Here is a 15,276-nt window from a genome sequence, read left to right on the forward strand (position 1 = left end):
ACCAGCCAGCAGGACCCAGATCATCCAACTCAGCTGATCCTGAGACGGGCCCAAACTGCTGCTGAAGACGACCGCCCTGTTCTGGTCACTCCGGAGGCTAACCAGCCTACGCATGGCTGAAGTTTGAGGAAACAAGAAGCCCTGCTCTAGTCACACACTGAAAGCTGACTAGTCTATGCACGGCCAAAGCTTGAGGACTCATCAAGCAAGTAAATGTAGTTAGAAATCTTAGAACTAGTAGTTTTCCTTGTAATATTAACTGTTTTACTATTGTTCTGTCACTGTGCTCAACCTCCTCTCCCAAGTAAGGACCTCTTCTGTCCTTACTAGATATGAATATACTGCACATTGTTTTACTGTTGTTACCCCCCTTAACCATGCTAGAAGAAACACCCATAGAAGGGTGTCCCCATTGTACACATACTACATGGTCAGAAAACAGTATAACCAGGACTCTATTATACCATACTTATTATGAGTATACAGGGACTCACCTAGGAACTTGTACAATCAGATCACCTATTCAATTTATGACCCAGGAAATGGCCAGCTACCTAGGTGGAAGATAGGTCATGGAGTTACCATACTCCTACTTACGTGCTTAAGCGCATCATAAGGTTACAGGCAGGGCTTGAGATCATCACTAATAAACATCAAATGCATTAGATTTACTGACCCAGCAAGCTACAAAAAATGAGGAATGCTATCTATCAGAACAGATTAGCTTTAGACTATCTCCTAGCCCAGGAAGGAGGAGTATGTGGAAAACTCAATCTAACTAATTGCTGCCTGGAAATCAATGACAATGGAAAGACATTTATGGAAATAACTGCAAGAATAAGAAAATTAACCCACGTTCCAGTTCAAACGTAGAAAGGGTGGTCTCCAGATTCTCTCTTTGGAGGCTGTTTTTCATTTTTCGGAGGGTTCAAGACTTTAATAAGATTGATTCTGGCCATACTAGGAAGTTGCCTAATACTCCCTTGTCTCTTACCTCTCCTTGTTAGAAACATTCAGTCAACTATAGAGGCAATAGTAGCTAGGCAAACTACCAGTCAGCTAATGGCTCTATGTAAATGTCGACCTTTGTCTAAAGAAGAAAACTTGTCTCTTCATGCAAAATTAAATAATAGTGATGCCTCCTATTAAATTTCTTTTATAAAAGGCATCAAAGGGGGGAAACTGAGGCAGAAATTTAAAAATAAATATGCATTCATTCACTCCAAGAAAAGTAACAGGCAAGGCAAGGGTTAAAAAGAAAAGAACAAGTTTTCCTTGGCCTAGCAAGCTCACTTCAAGGACAGTTATAAGATAACGCTGTTTGAGAAGCCAAGTCCAAAGGAATGGGTTCCAGACATCCCTCCCCTCTAGAACAAGGTTGAAGGAAAAAAAGAAAAAAGAAAAAGAAAAAGACAAATTCCTTTACTGTTACTCCTTTCCCTGGCTTCTTAAGCATGATTATGTTTTACAAATGTCTGTATTTAGCCAGTTCTTGTTTTTCTTTTGACGCAGCTCCAAGGCCACCAGCTATGCAAGGCCACAAGTTATGCACTATATGATTAACTGCTTTTGTTTTACTTTTGTAAGTCCACTTATAAAAACCCTGCTCTGTCTTTGTTTAATGCTCAGCTTTTTGGATTTGAATCCACTCAGCTGGTGCACACCTTAAAATAAACATCCTCCTGTACTCTCATATTGGTCTCTCCATCCCTCAGTTTCCCACAAGATTACAAGCATGAGCCACCGCACCGGGCCCATTTTAACCATTTTCAAATGGAGAATTCAGTGGTATTAGGTACATTTATATTGTTGTGCAACCATCACCACCATCCATCTACAGAACTCTTTTTATCTTGTGAAACTAAAACTCTATACTCATTAAACACTAACTCCTCACTCCTCCCTTCCCTCATCACTTGACAGCCATCCTTCTACTTTATGTCTCTATTCATAGGTATGAGCTCCCCCATGCCTGCCCAAATCACTAATCTAAAAGGAAATGTCAAGCTGAGAACTTCTTAGGGCAAACCTGCCTCCCATTCTATTCAAAGTTACCCCTCTGCTCAGAGATAAATGCATATCTCATTGCCTCCTTTGGAGAAGCTAATCAGAAACTCAAAAGAATGCAACCATTTGTCTCTTTTCTACCTATGACCTGGAAGCCCCGTCCCTGCTTTGAGTTGTCCCGCCTTTCTGGACCAAACCAATGTTCATCTTACATATATTAACTGATGTCTCATTTCTCCCTAAAATGTATAAAACCAAGGTATGGTCTGACTACCCTGGGCACATGACATCAGGACCTCCTGAGACTGTGTCATGGGTGCACATCCTCAACTGTGGCAAAATAAACTTTATTTTTTATTTTATTTATTTTTTAGAGACAGAGTCTCGCTCTGTAGCCCAGGCTGGAGTACAGTGATGCAGTCTCGACTCACTGCAACCTCCACCTCCCAGGTTCAAACAATTCTCGTGCCTCAGCCTCCTGAGTAGCTGGAATTACAGGCTTGCGCCACCACACCCGGTTAATTAGCAAAATAAATTTTCTAAATTAACTAAGACTTGTCTCAAATTACTGGGGTTAACATTTTGGTAACCACAGAGGGACTCTGCATGGAGGAACACTTGAACTTTGACAAATCTTTTACTGGTGTTTGGTATCAGCATAAGCTAACTTTATGAATAGTTTGCTGAGGCCTGGGAGCACTCCTTCCAGAGAATCCCTGCTCTCCCAAAGTTTGGTTGAGATCTAAAGTTTATTTTGCTGTACAACTCCCTCTTTTTTTTTTTTTTTTTTTTTTTTTTGGAGTTTTACTTGCTTCCAACAAGAAAGGCAAGTTTTCCTCCTTCCATGACAATGGAAGGCAGGTAATTCCTTTATGGAGTTTGAGCTTGCTTCCAACAGAAAAGACTATTTTTTTTTTTCCTGCTTCTAGGACGGTAGAGAGTAGTCTTCAGCCTGAGACCCATCCCTAGGTAAGTAGCTGAATTGAGGTTTTGTCTTGGCTAAAGTTAACAACCAGATGGTCATAATTTCTCCTTACTGTTAAAGTGTTCAGTAATCATGTAAGTTGTGTGATCATTTGTTTTGTTTAACTGTTTTTCATTGTTGTTGTTTCTGTTTTTGTTGTTGTTTGGGTCTTTGTCCCATTAGGTTTGACCAACTCTATCAGACTTGATCAAATCTGAAGGAAAGTTCCAAATTATGGGGAAGAAGGCCTCTTAAATACTTAAATTCCCATACACACACAAAAAGGTGGTATGGTGGGGGAGAAAAACTGCCAGCAAAAAGAAAAAAGAGGAAAGATTTTTGATTTTGAGTACTACACGGGCTTTATTTACAAGGCCACCTTTTAGCTAGCCAGGCCAATCTGAAAGAGCAATGGTTGTACTTCTGAAATAGCAGCAATTTTAAAAACAAAAGCAAACAAACAAAAAAATAAAGGCGGCAGCAGTGGCTCATGCCTGTAATCCTAGCACTTTGGGAGGCTGAGGCAGACGGATTGCCTGAGCTCAGGAGTTCGCAACCAGCCTGGGCAACATGGTGAAACCCTGTCTCTACTAAAATACAAAAAATTAGCCGGACATGGCGGTGTGCACCTGTAGTCCCAGCTACTCAGGAGGCTGAGGGAGGAAAATTGCTTGAACCCAGGAGGCAGAGGTTGTAGTGAGCTGAGATTGCACCACTGCACTCCAGCCTGGGCAACAGAGCAAGACTCCGTCTCAAAAAAAAAAAAAAAAAGAAAATGAAAATGAAATACAAAAATTAGCTGGGCATGGTGGCACATGCCTGTAATCCTGCCTACTCAAGAAGCTGAGGCAGGAGAATCACTTGAACCCAGGGGCAGAGGTTGCAGTGAGCTGAGATCACGCCATTGCACTCCAGCCTGGGCAACAGAGCAAGACTCCATCTCAAAAAAAGAAAAAAGAAAAGCAGATGAAATAGCACCAATTTGTTCCAGTTGAAATATGGTAATGAGATTTAAAAACTTCTTTTTTTAAAGGAGCTCATTTGTTAAAGCCAACTTAATTAAAAGCTAACATCCAAGATATGTGTGTATATGGGTGTGCGTGTTTGTATTTAAAAGGTCTTCATTGTTTGTTTTTTTCTCTCCTAGGACCTTGTCATTCTTTTGAGCAAGGTTTTTCTTCTCAGTTGACTGAATTCTGTTTTCTTCATTTACTTCTGCTGTCTCTCCTTTCTCTTGCACCCTCTGCTGCATGAGGGAACTGAAATAGTTTATAATAGCCTGGGGTTCCTTTAAGAAAGTGGAGAAGGTGCCAAAAGTATAAACAGACAATTTCATCTCAGCTTTTAAACTGCTTGCTTTTGTATTGTGTTACATGATTTATTGACTAAAATAGTTATTTGTAACAGAGGCTAGCCTTAGGTTTTTAAGGAAGAGTGTATTCAACACTGAGATACATCTTTGTTTAAAAAAAATTCTCTTTAAGTGCAGTGTAAAAACATCACTTAGTCTAGCCTCATAATAATTCTCCCTTTTTGGAAACCCAGGATTTGGTATAGGTTCTGCCTAGAGCTCAGAGATCCAGTTAAAAGATAGGTAGTCCCTATGCAAATAAAATTGGTCTCCTTATACAATCCTATGATAGATTTTTATAATTTTATGTTTGATTTCACATTTATCTTTAATCTCCCTCTAGCACACCAGACTTTTCCTCTCTGTACCTTATGATGTAAATTCTGTTATTTGATTTTCACCTGAGTTGTTTCCTTAAATAGGCAAATTTAAGGCTATTTAGCTGACAACTGCCTAGGGTTGTGAAACAGGTTATCAAGAACCTGAAAGTCTAAGATAAAAAAAAAGGTCTTTATGAATCTATAAGATGTACTTCTGTCAGCATGCCAATACATCTACGTATTTATGTGTTGTGCACACAATATTTCACTACTGAAAATATATAAAAGAGCTAATTAATTGGCTTAAAAAAACAAAAGTGCTTACATCAGATACTAAAGAAAACAAGACTAGTCAAATGCTTTTTCAGGTTCACAGGACTTAAGTAAAATCTTTAATAAATAAGCTGGATTTAAAATTATTGGTAAAATAATATTAGAAATGTCTTAAGAATTTGCCAGCAATACATTTTCGTTTGCATTTACTTATCAAGCAATTTTATACTTATCCCAGCCAGATACTATAAGGTGTCAAAATTTGGTATAGAGGTTACAAAACTAAAAAACCAGCCCAAGACAGAATTATCTTTGCTGGTGTAATCTTTAATAAATAATACATTGATATTGGTTTAATAAAAAAGCTACATCTTGAATTTAGTAAGATTACCATACTTTTTTTTTTTTTTTTTTTGAGACAGAGTTTCACTCTTGTTGCCCAGGCTGGAGTGCAATGGCATGATCTTGGCTCACCACAACCTCCACCTCCCATGTTCAAGTGATTCTCCTGCCTCAGCCTCCTAAGTAGCTGGTATTACAGGCATGCGCCACCATGCCTGGCTAATTTTGTAGTTTTAGTAGAGATGGGGTTTCTCCATGTTGGTCAGGCTGGTCTCAAACTCCCGACCTCAGGTGATCCACCCGCCTCGGCCTCCGAAAGTGCTGGGATTACAGGCCGCCCATGCCCGGCCAGATTAACATAACTTCTAATCCTGTGGTGTTAGGCAGTCTAGTCCACAGACAGTAAGAGGTTTCCTTTGGGAAGACAGTTACCATTTTTATTTCAAAGCTAAACTATAAGTTCCTAGCAAAGTTAGTTCGGCTCATACCCAGGAATGAACAAGGACAGCTTGGAGTTTAGAAGCAAGATGGAGTCACTTAGGGCAAATCTTTTTCACTGTCTCAGTTATAATTTTGCAATGGCGGTTTCATAACTTTAAATGATGACTATCGCAGTTTTCATAAATAATCTAGGTAAATGATTAAAATAAAATAATTAGATAAATGTAATAGGATATAGATAAACTAGTCATAATTTAGAATCTAAAGTTATATTAAATTATAGATACTTCATTATTTTGGTATTTTCGAATAATAATATATTGTAGGAAAACATTCTTTCTAAAAAAAAGTGTCCTTTTTAAAAAGGTGAACAATTTTTGTCTAATTCAAAGCTTACTTAAAGGTCATGTATAAAACAAGGTAAAAGGAACCGGGAAATAAGAGACGTGTAAACAAAATTATAGAAAGAAAGAGGTATTTTTTGGTAAGAAAGCTTAAAGAGAAATAATTTCTTAAATTGTTTTTTTTTTTTTTTGAGATGAAGTCTCGCTCTGTCTCCCAGGCTAGAGTGAAGTGGTGCAATCTTGGCTTGCTCCAACCTTCTTCTCACAGGGTTCAAGTGATTCTCCTGCCTCAGCCTCCTGAGTAGCTGGGATTATAGGTGCCTGCCACCACGCCCGGCTAATTTTTGTATTTAAAGTAGAGATGGGGTTTTGCCATGTTGGCCAGGCTGGTCTCGAACTCCTGACCTGAGGTGACCTACTAGCCTCGACCTCCCAAAGTGCTGGGATTACAGGCATGAGCCACTATGCCCAAATGAGAAATAATTTTCTATGAAAAATAATCTTGTATGGTAAATTTAGACCAAGAATAAAATGACTGGTTGTATAAGAAAGAAAGATGTTCAGAACAAACCAAAAAGTCCAAGCATGTCACGAATGGTCTGTGTAAGTCATAATAAAAGGATTTACCTAAAAAAACCAAAAACTTTTATATGATCAAGTTGTCTATAATTAAAGGAAAATTATAATGGGTTTTTCTAGACATTGGGTGTGATGTAATGAAACGTACACACTGAAGAATTCATTACAACAATAAAATTTCCTTAAGGGATTACCTCTTAATAAATTATAAAGATTTTAATTTTTTTAACCCAAGGTTCAACTTTTATTGCATCACGCTGTTTTCAGTTTTCTTTCCCCTTTTAAAAGGTGCAAAATTATAACACTCTCCTTCAACTCATTTTCAGCTCATATATGTTTTTTTTTCCCCTCAAGTTCTGTTTGTTGTGGCCTGATGCTAACAATATTTTCTTAAAGATCTAGAGGAAATCTTTTCTTCCAACATAATTTTCTGTACACTGCAGAAGATCTTTTCTTTTGCCTTTTGGTAACTAGCCTAACAAATTTTACATTTTATCAAAATAATTCCTATGCTATTACTATTAAGTTTTGGTTTGCTTAGGAAAAAACTGAGATTAAAATTTTTTAATTAAGATTATTACATCCGTAAATTAACCATTAATGTCAAAGGCACATTGATGCAAGACCAGAATATGTGCCACTGTGTCAGATTAACAAGGTTTTCTTGAAGCATTAACTCCATAGTAAAGGTTATAAAAGGCTTGTTGAAGTTATATCTTACAATCAAGATTAAAATGTTATAGAATGTTTATACAATTTTGAAAAACAAATTTAACTGGCTTCGTGCTGTTCTTTTTTTATTTTTTGAGACGAAGTCTGTCACCCAGGCTGGAGCACAGTGGTGTGATCTTAGCTCACTGCAACCTTTGCCTCCTGGGTTTAAGTGATTCTCCTGCCACAGCCTCCCATGTAGCTGGGATTACAGGAACCCACCACCATGCGTGGCTAATTCTGTTTCTTTGTTTGTTTGTTTTGTTATTTTGAGACAGAGTCTGGCTCTGTCGCCAGGCTGGAGTGCAATGGCGCGATCTCAGCTCACTGCAACCTCCGCCTCCCAGGTTCAAGTGATTCTCCTGCCTCAGCCTCCCAAGTAGCTGGGACTACAGGCACATGCCAACAGGCCCAGCTAATTTTTTGTATTTTTTAGTAGAGATGGGGTTTCACCATGTTAGCCAGGATGGTCTCGATCTGACCTTGTGATCCACCTGCCTCAGCCTCCCAAAGTGCTGGGATTAAATTTTTTGTATTTTTAGTAGAGATGGGGTTTCAGTATATTGGTCAGGCTGGTCTCGAATTCCTGACCTCCAGTAATCCACCCCTCCCCTTGGCCTCCCAAAGTGCTGGGATTACAAGTGTGAGTCACTGTACCCAGCCTGTGCTGTTTTTGTCAGGGTTTATTGTTTGGAAAACTAAATATCCCCTCTCAAAGAATGAAGGTTTTCACCTTTTCTTTGAAATCCCTGAATTATCAGTTTGGTTAAATGAATAACTTATTTAACAATGACCTGTGATCCTATTTTGTGATATCAAGTGTTTTAAACCTTTGATATTTGACAAACTTTCCAAAATCAAATTATAAATTATGTCTTTTTCTGATTTAATTAATCCTTTAAGGTATTATTAATAGGTTCCCTGAAGTCCAAAAATGACATATTTGGCTTATCTGGTATAAAAATTATACAGGAATCATTATCACATATAATATAGTGTTTGGTTTTCTTTGGGCTACATTTATATAAATATGTTATTGGTATGTGTTCCAAAATTATGGGAAACTCCTATAATTATAACTTAGTGTACATAGTGAGAAACATCTAGTGATATAACTTAAGTGTACCTTATCAGTAATAATTATAATTCCTATGTTAAATTATTGTGTGCCACAGAGGTAACAAATGTCCTTGTCAATTGTGTCTTTGACTATGGCTGCTATAAAACTGTTTGTCATCCACAGACAATTGTTGTCTTGTTTTGGCCCTCTTTAGAAGGTGGTTTTATAATCAGCTATAGAACTCTTAACAGGTGTTCTTAAATGCAGGTTTCTGATAACTTTGGAAATTGTGACATTAGAATAGAGGAAAAAAGAAACTTTCAGGACTCTCATGGAGAGCTGAAATGTTCATGAGTATCAAGCAGAACAGGAGTTAATTGCATAAACTGAACTGATAGAAGACTAAAGTAATCTTTTTGACTTTTGCTTTAAATGTTGCTGATTCTTTGGTTTTTTTTCAGAGTCAAGGAAACTTTTCTTTTGAGCTATTGACAGCTTTTAACAATTTAGTATACTCCTATGACTATAATTTGGAGCATATTTGTTTCTCTCTACCTGATTTCTCCAGAACTTGGGAATTATTTTTGAGTATGCTTAACTGATGGCAATATCGTAATTTGCATAAGTATAGTAAGAATCTGTTTTCATTTTGCAACAGGACACAAACGGAGAAACTGGTTATTTTACCAAGGCTCTGACTGGAATGGTGTGCTTTCCTTTAGGGACTCAAACTTGACTTATGGAGCCAATAAAGCCCCTTGGGGAAACTGGCCTCATACCTTCCCTGTACAGGGTTCCTGACCTGTGGTAAGTAAAGAATGTCACTTTCTGACAGGCCCAGGAGCCCCAAGTTTACTTTGGAACCTCAAGAGCAGAGGATCATCCAACTTATAGGTATTTAATGGCACAAATCCATGGCTGGGCTTGGCTTTAAATAAAGGTCTTAGCCGGGTGCAGTAACTCACACCTGTAATCCCAGCACTTTGGGAGGCTGAGGTGGGTGGATTATTTGAGGTCAGGAGTTCGAGACCAGCCTGGCCAACATGGTGAAATCCTGACTCTACTAAAAACACAAAAATTAGCCGGGCGTTGTGGCGTGCACCTATAATCCCAGCTACTTGGGAGGCTGAGGCAGGAGAATAGCTAGAACCTGTAAGGCAGAAGTTGCAGTGACCCAAGATCGTGCCACTGAACTCTAGCTTGGGGGACAGAGTGAGACTCCATCTCAAAAAAGAAATTATAAAAAATTTAAAAAGATCTTATCTGAGATTCCTTCTATAGAACAAAGTTCCATCAAAGCCAATTTAAAAGTGTATTTGAAAAATAATTATTCTTGCTGCATTCTATACAAATAATTAGGCCAAGTATAACAAAGCACATCAGTCCTACCATGACTTTAGTAAAAATGGGAAACTGGAGAAAGAAAAATTATGTTTTGAAAACTGTAGTATACCTGTTGTTAGATTCTAGGCTTGCCTAATGTTTTTCCGTTTTCATTATTTTTGTACCATTTGGACAGAATTCTAATTTTTTTTAGCTACGCGTCTTCAAAATAAGGTTTTCAATTTTTCTTCTTTTTTTCCCCATTTTTTCTAGTTTGAAGTCATGGAAAACTAAGCTGTGCTTTCTGTTATTTTTGAGACAGAGTCATGCTCTGTCACCCAGGCTGGAGTGCAGTAGCACGATCCCAGCTCACTGCAACCTTTGCCTCCTGGGTTAAAGCAATTTTCCTGTCTCAGCCTCCTGAGCAGCTGGAATTACAGGCACCTGCCACCACGCCCAGCTAATTTTTGTATTTTAGTAGAGACCGAGTTTCACCATGTTGGCCAGGCTGGTCTCAAACTCCTGACCTCAAGTGATCCACCCACCTCGGCCTCCCCAAACGCTGGGATTATAAGGGTGAGCCACCACGTCCGGAGTAAGTTGTGCTTTCTTTTTTATTTATTTATTTTTATTTTTTTCAGACAGAGTCTTGCTCTGTCATGCAGACTGGAGTGCAGTGGGGCAATCTCAGCTCACTGCAACCTCTGCCTCCTAGATTGAAGCAATTCTCCTGCCTCAGCCTCCCGAGTAGCTGGGATTACAGGTGTGCACCACCATGCCCGGCTAGCTGTGCTTTCTTAAAGCCCTGCAAACTGAAGCCAGACAACTTAAACTTCAGAAGAAAATAACAGCAACCTATTTACATACATAAGCCACTTTCATACTTGCCTACTGATGTATGGACTTCAGAGTAATCCAGCCTATAATGATTTTTCAGGATTGTTCTTTTGTTTGTTGTTTTTCTCCCTTGCTCCCCGTTTTCTTTTCATAGGACATGAGACTTCACAACCTTCTAAAAATGAACTTTCCTAATAACTCAGGACCTACTTGTCTAGGAATAAACCATCCTAGCCATGACAGATCAGATGAAACCTGAGACCACAAACTCATTTTCTTCTAAAATGCTTTTTCCAAAAGATTTTTAAAAAGAAAAGTGGGAAATGTGAAAGGAAAATATCTTATGCCCCCAAAAATCAATACGCTAAAGGGAAAAGTCAAGCTGGAAACTGCTTAGGGCAAATCTGCCTCCCATTCTATTCAAAGTCACCCCTCTGCTCACTGAGATAAAAACATATCTGACTGCCTCTTTTGAGGAGGCTAATCAGAAACTTAAAACAATGCAACTATTTTTTTCTTACGTACCTATGACCTGGAAGCCCCCTTCCTGCTTCAAGATGTCATGCCTTTCCAGACTGAATCAACGTTCTTCTTACATATATTGATTGATGTCTCATGACTTCCTAAAATGTATAAAACCAAATTGTGCTGTGACCACCTCAGGTAAATGTCATCAGGACCTTCTGAGGCTGTGTCATAGGCACGCATCCTCAACCTTGGCGAAATAAACTTTCTAAATTAACTGAGACATGTCTCAGATTTTGGGAGTACACATCTGATAAAACACAATGAGAAAAATATGGCATCACTTCTGTGATATTCCTGCTAAAGATGCATACCCTGTAAGGCTGCATTGAGCCGCGATCACGCCCCTGCACTCCAGCCTGGGCAACACAGTGAGACCCTGTCTCAAAAAAAAAAAAAAAAAAAAAAAAAGACACTTAACCTGAAACTAGTATCTAGGAAACATTAGGCAAACCCAAATTGAAGGAGATTTTACAAAATAACTGATCTGTAACCTCAAAATTGTCCAGGTGATGAAAGTCAAGGAAGAGCTGAGGAACTTTTCTAGATTGAAGGAAACTCATGAGACATGACACTAAATGCAATGTGCAATTCTGAATTGGATCCTTTTGCTAAGAAGCACAATGTTGGGACAACTGGCAAAACTTGAATGGGATCTGAGGAGTAGATGGTAGTAACAATGTTAATTTCCTGATTTTGATAGTCTTATTATGGCTATGTAGAACACAGATGTTTAAGAAAATACACCCTAAAATGTTCTGAGTAATTGGGCATAATATTAACAATTAATTTTCAAATGGTTCAGGAAAAAAAAATTTGTACTATACTTGCAACTTTTCTGAAAGCCTGAGATTATTTCAAAATAAAATATTTTTTAAATGCTATTACTTAAATTCTTCCCATGTTTCTTCCCACGTAAACGTCAAGCCAAAGGACATGGCTTCAGAAGCTCTTTTTTTTTTTTTTGAGATGGAGTCTCACCATGTTGCCCAGGCTGGAGTTTAGTGGTACAATCTTGGCTCGCTGCAACCTCCACCTCCCGGGTTCAAGCTATTCTCTTGCCTCAGCCTCCCGAGTAGCTGGGACTACAGGCATGTGCCAACACGCCTGGCTAATTTTTGTATTTTTAGTAGAGACAGGGTTTCACCATGTTGGCCAGGCTGGTCTCGAACTCCTGACCTCAGGTGATCCACCCACCTCGGCCTCCCAAAGTGCTGGGATTACAGGCGTGAGCCAGCACGCCTGGTGCAGAAGCTCTTAAATGCTTTATCTCCTCGCAGATGTTAACGAAATGCAATTCTGAATTTTGGCAGGGGTTTTTTTTTTTTTCTTCATTTCGCTTTGTCTTGTCTGAAGCTTCAGGGCAAAATCCATGATTATTGAACTATCGTCTATTTTACCTCCATTTTTATATATTAAACCTTATTAAGCACTACTATGTGCTGGGCCATGTACTAAATCTTTTTCAGGCATTATTTCTTTTAACCGTGATCTCTTGCTACTTCCCCTTTCATACTCCAGCCTAGAGCACGGAGACTCCTCTAGGCTTTCTCTGTTTGCAAAATGCAGTGCCTCTGCCTCTCTTCTTTCTCCCTCTTCTCTTTACCCCTTAACTCCTATTTATTCTTCAGGTTTCAGCTAGGATGACACTTCCTCCAAGGAGCCTTTCCTTAAGTCTGAGTGGGGGCCCCTCCCTGTGCCCAGGCCTTTATTCTTTTACCATTGTACTTTTACACTATATTTTAATTTTGTTTTCTCTTCTGTTCCCTCTTCTATGCTATTCAAGAGCGAGGACTGTTTTTACTGCTGTTTTACCAAAGCTAACAGAGGTCTTCGTCCATGATGTCACTCTCAAGAGACTTTAATTGGTGATTTCTTGTTTCTGAAAATAGGAAGGTTGATTTGATGCAAAATATCCAATCAGTAGTAATTATGTTAATTTTGCCCTTGTTCTTTAATTTAAAAAATGTCCAAAGTCCTTTTAATGACAATATGTATTACGACGATACTAAAATTTCTTACCGAAGTCCAAAACACTGGTTTTCTACATGACTCTTCCGGGTAAAAGTGAATTATCAGCAGAGCAGTAAATAAAATACATTCACATTAATCCTCAAGTGACTTCTAGTCTAGGGGAGCACTGAAAGGGTTACATTCATAGGACTGATTTAAAGGCAACTTCTTTAAACAGCAGTGACTTAAAAATAATTCTAATTGCCGGGCGCAGTGGCTCACGCCTGTAATCCCAGCACTTTGGGAGGCCGAGGCGGGAGGATCACGAGGTCAGGAGATCAAGATCATCCTGGCTAACACAGTGAAACGCCATCTCTGCTAAAAAATAAAATAAAAATAAATTAATTTAAAAAGCCAGGTGTGGTGGCAGGCGCCTGTAGTCCCAGCTACTCGGGAGGCTGAGGCAGGAGAATGGCGTGAACCCGGGAGCAGAAGTTGCAGTGAGCTGAGATCGCGCCATTACACTCCAGTCTGGGAGACAGAGCGAGACTCTGTCTTAAAAAAAAATAATAATAAATAATTCTAATTTAAATTCTTTCTGGCCAGGCAATCAACACAGGAAAGAGAAAAGGTCTTGATTTTCTACTAGTTTGTGTCTTGTGAAAGAATTTTTTTTTTTTAGACGAAGTCTCACTCTGGTGCTCAAACTGGAGTGCAGTGGCTGGCTCACTGCGACCTCCACCTCCCGGGTTCAAGGGATTCTCTTGCCTCAGCCTCCCGAGTAGCTAGGACTACAGGTGCGCACCACCATGCCCAGCTAATTTTTGTATTTCTAGTAGAGACGGGGTTTCACTATGTTGGCCAGGCTGGTCTTGAACTCCTGACCTCGTTATCCGCCTGCCTCGGACTCCCAAAGTGCTGCACCCACAATGGGTCACCCCAGGGTACAAGCTGTTGGGACTGGAATGCGGTGGCAAGAGCCGTGCACTCTGGCTGCTGAAACCTGCTGTTTCCACTGTAAGCTACCACTTAGTGAATATTTTCTACGTATTGGGAACTGTACTAAGTGGCTTTCATGTTTTGTTTTTTGTTTGTTTGACTGGTTTTTTGTTTTTGTTGTTGTTGTTATTTTTGAGACGGAGTTTCGCTCTTGTTGCCCAGGCTGGAGTACAATGGTGCGATCTAGGCTCACCACAACCTCTGCCTCCCGGGTTCAAGCGATTCTCCTGCATCATCCTCCTGAGTAGCTGGGATGACAGGCATGCGCCACCATGCCCGGCTAATTTTGTATTTTTAGTAGAGACGGGGTTTCTCATGTTGGTCAGGCTAGTCTCGAACTCCCGACCTCCGGTGATCCGCCCGCCTCGGCCTCCCAAAGTGCTGGGATTACAGGCGTGAGCCACCGCGCCCAGCCGCGCCCGGTTTTTGTTGTTGTTTTTGTTTCTAAAAACAGCGTCTCGCTCTGTGGCCCAGGCAGGGGTGCAGTGGCGCGATCTCAGCTCACTGCAGCCTGGAACTCCTGGGGTCAAGCGGTCTTCCCGCCTAAGCCTCTCCGTGCTGGGACTACAGGCGCGCGCCACCTCACGCAGCCGTATTCCTGCTTTCAAAGCAGATGGAAGAGGTGCGCCAGGACCCCCAGTTCTTGGCAACAGACCTCTCCAGTTACCTGTTGTTTCCTCTTCACGAAGAGTGCATGTAACAGTAAGACACAACTGTTTCATATTATACGTAAAGAGTTCATGCCAAAGGTTATAGACAGTCACATGCTAAAACTAGGCTACACTTTGAAGAATCACCGCTCAAGTTCTGGAAAAAAGAGGTGACCGTTGAACAACACTGTGAGGGTAATCGATGCCACTGAAATATAGACTTAAATTGATTAAAGTGGCGAATTTTATCTGGCATTTATTACCACCATTTTTAGAAATGTTTTTTGGCAGGTGAAGAAAAGCAAGGCTCCAGGAGGCCCTGCGCACCGGTCTACGCCCACTAACTCACCCGCCCCCTGCGCCGCGTCTCCCCTCTCAATTTCAGTCGCCCATTGATAAAAACGAGGTGGCTATGTGAGATGGCCTTCAGCGGTCTTTCCAGCTCCACGGTTTTACAGTGTGGAGCGGGGAAAGAAAAACTCTAAGGTCCTCGCTGCAAAGCAACCGTCGGAGCTACGCCGCGCCGTAGCGCTCCTCTCCGCCCCGTGGTCCGCCCTCACCGCCCGCAGGGGCGCAAGGGCCGCAGCACGCGTGCGC

At 40.3% G+C, this 15,276-nt stretch overlaps 1 long non-coding RNA gene across 1 annotated transcript in view; it reads right to left on the bottom strand.

Annotated features, from left to right (window-relative positions):
* LOC107967164 (uncharacterized) overlaps nt 1–15,263 on the bottom strand; it is a 65,310-nt gene extending 50,047 nt beyond the window's left edge. The window contains exons 1-2 of the long non-coding RNA XR_010147289.1: nt 15,029–15,263; nt 11,078–11,175 (exon numbers count right to left, since the gene is read on the bottom strand). This is a non-coding gene — a long non-coding RNA (uncharacterized LOC107967164). The remainder of the gene's footprint in view (nt 1–11,077; nt 11,176–15,028) is intronic.
* Between the last annotated feature and the right edge of the window lie 13 nt (nt 15,264–15,276).

Source organism: Pan troglodytes, chromosome 9 (assembly GCF_028858775.2).
Source record: "Pan troglodytes isolate AG18354 chromosome 9, NHGRI_mPanTro3-v2.0_pri, whole genome shotgun sequence".
Taxonomy (NCBI): Eukaryota; Metazoa; Chordata; class Mammalia; order Primates; family Hominidae; genus Pan; species Pan troglodytes.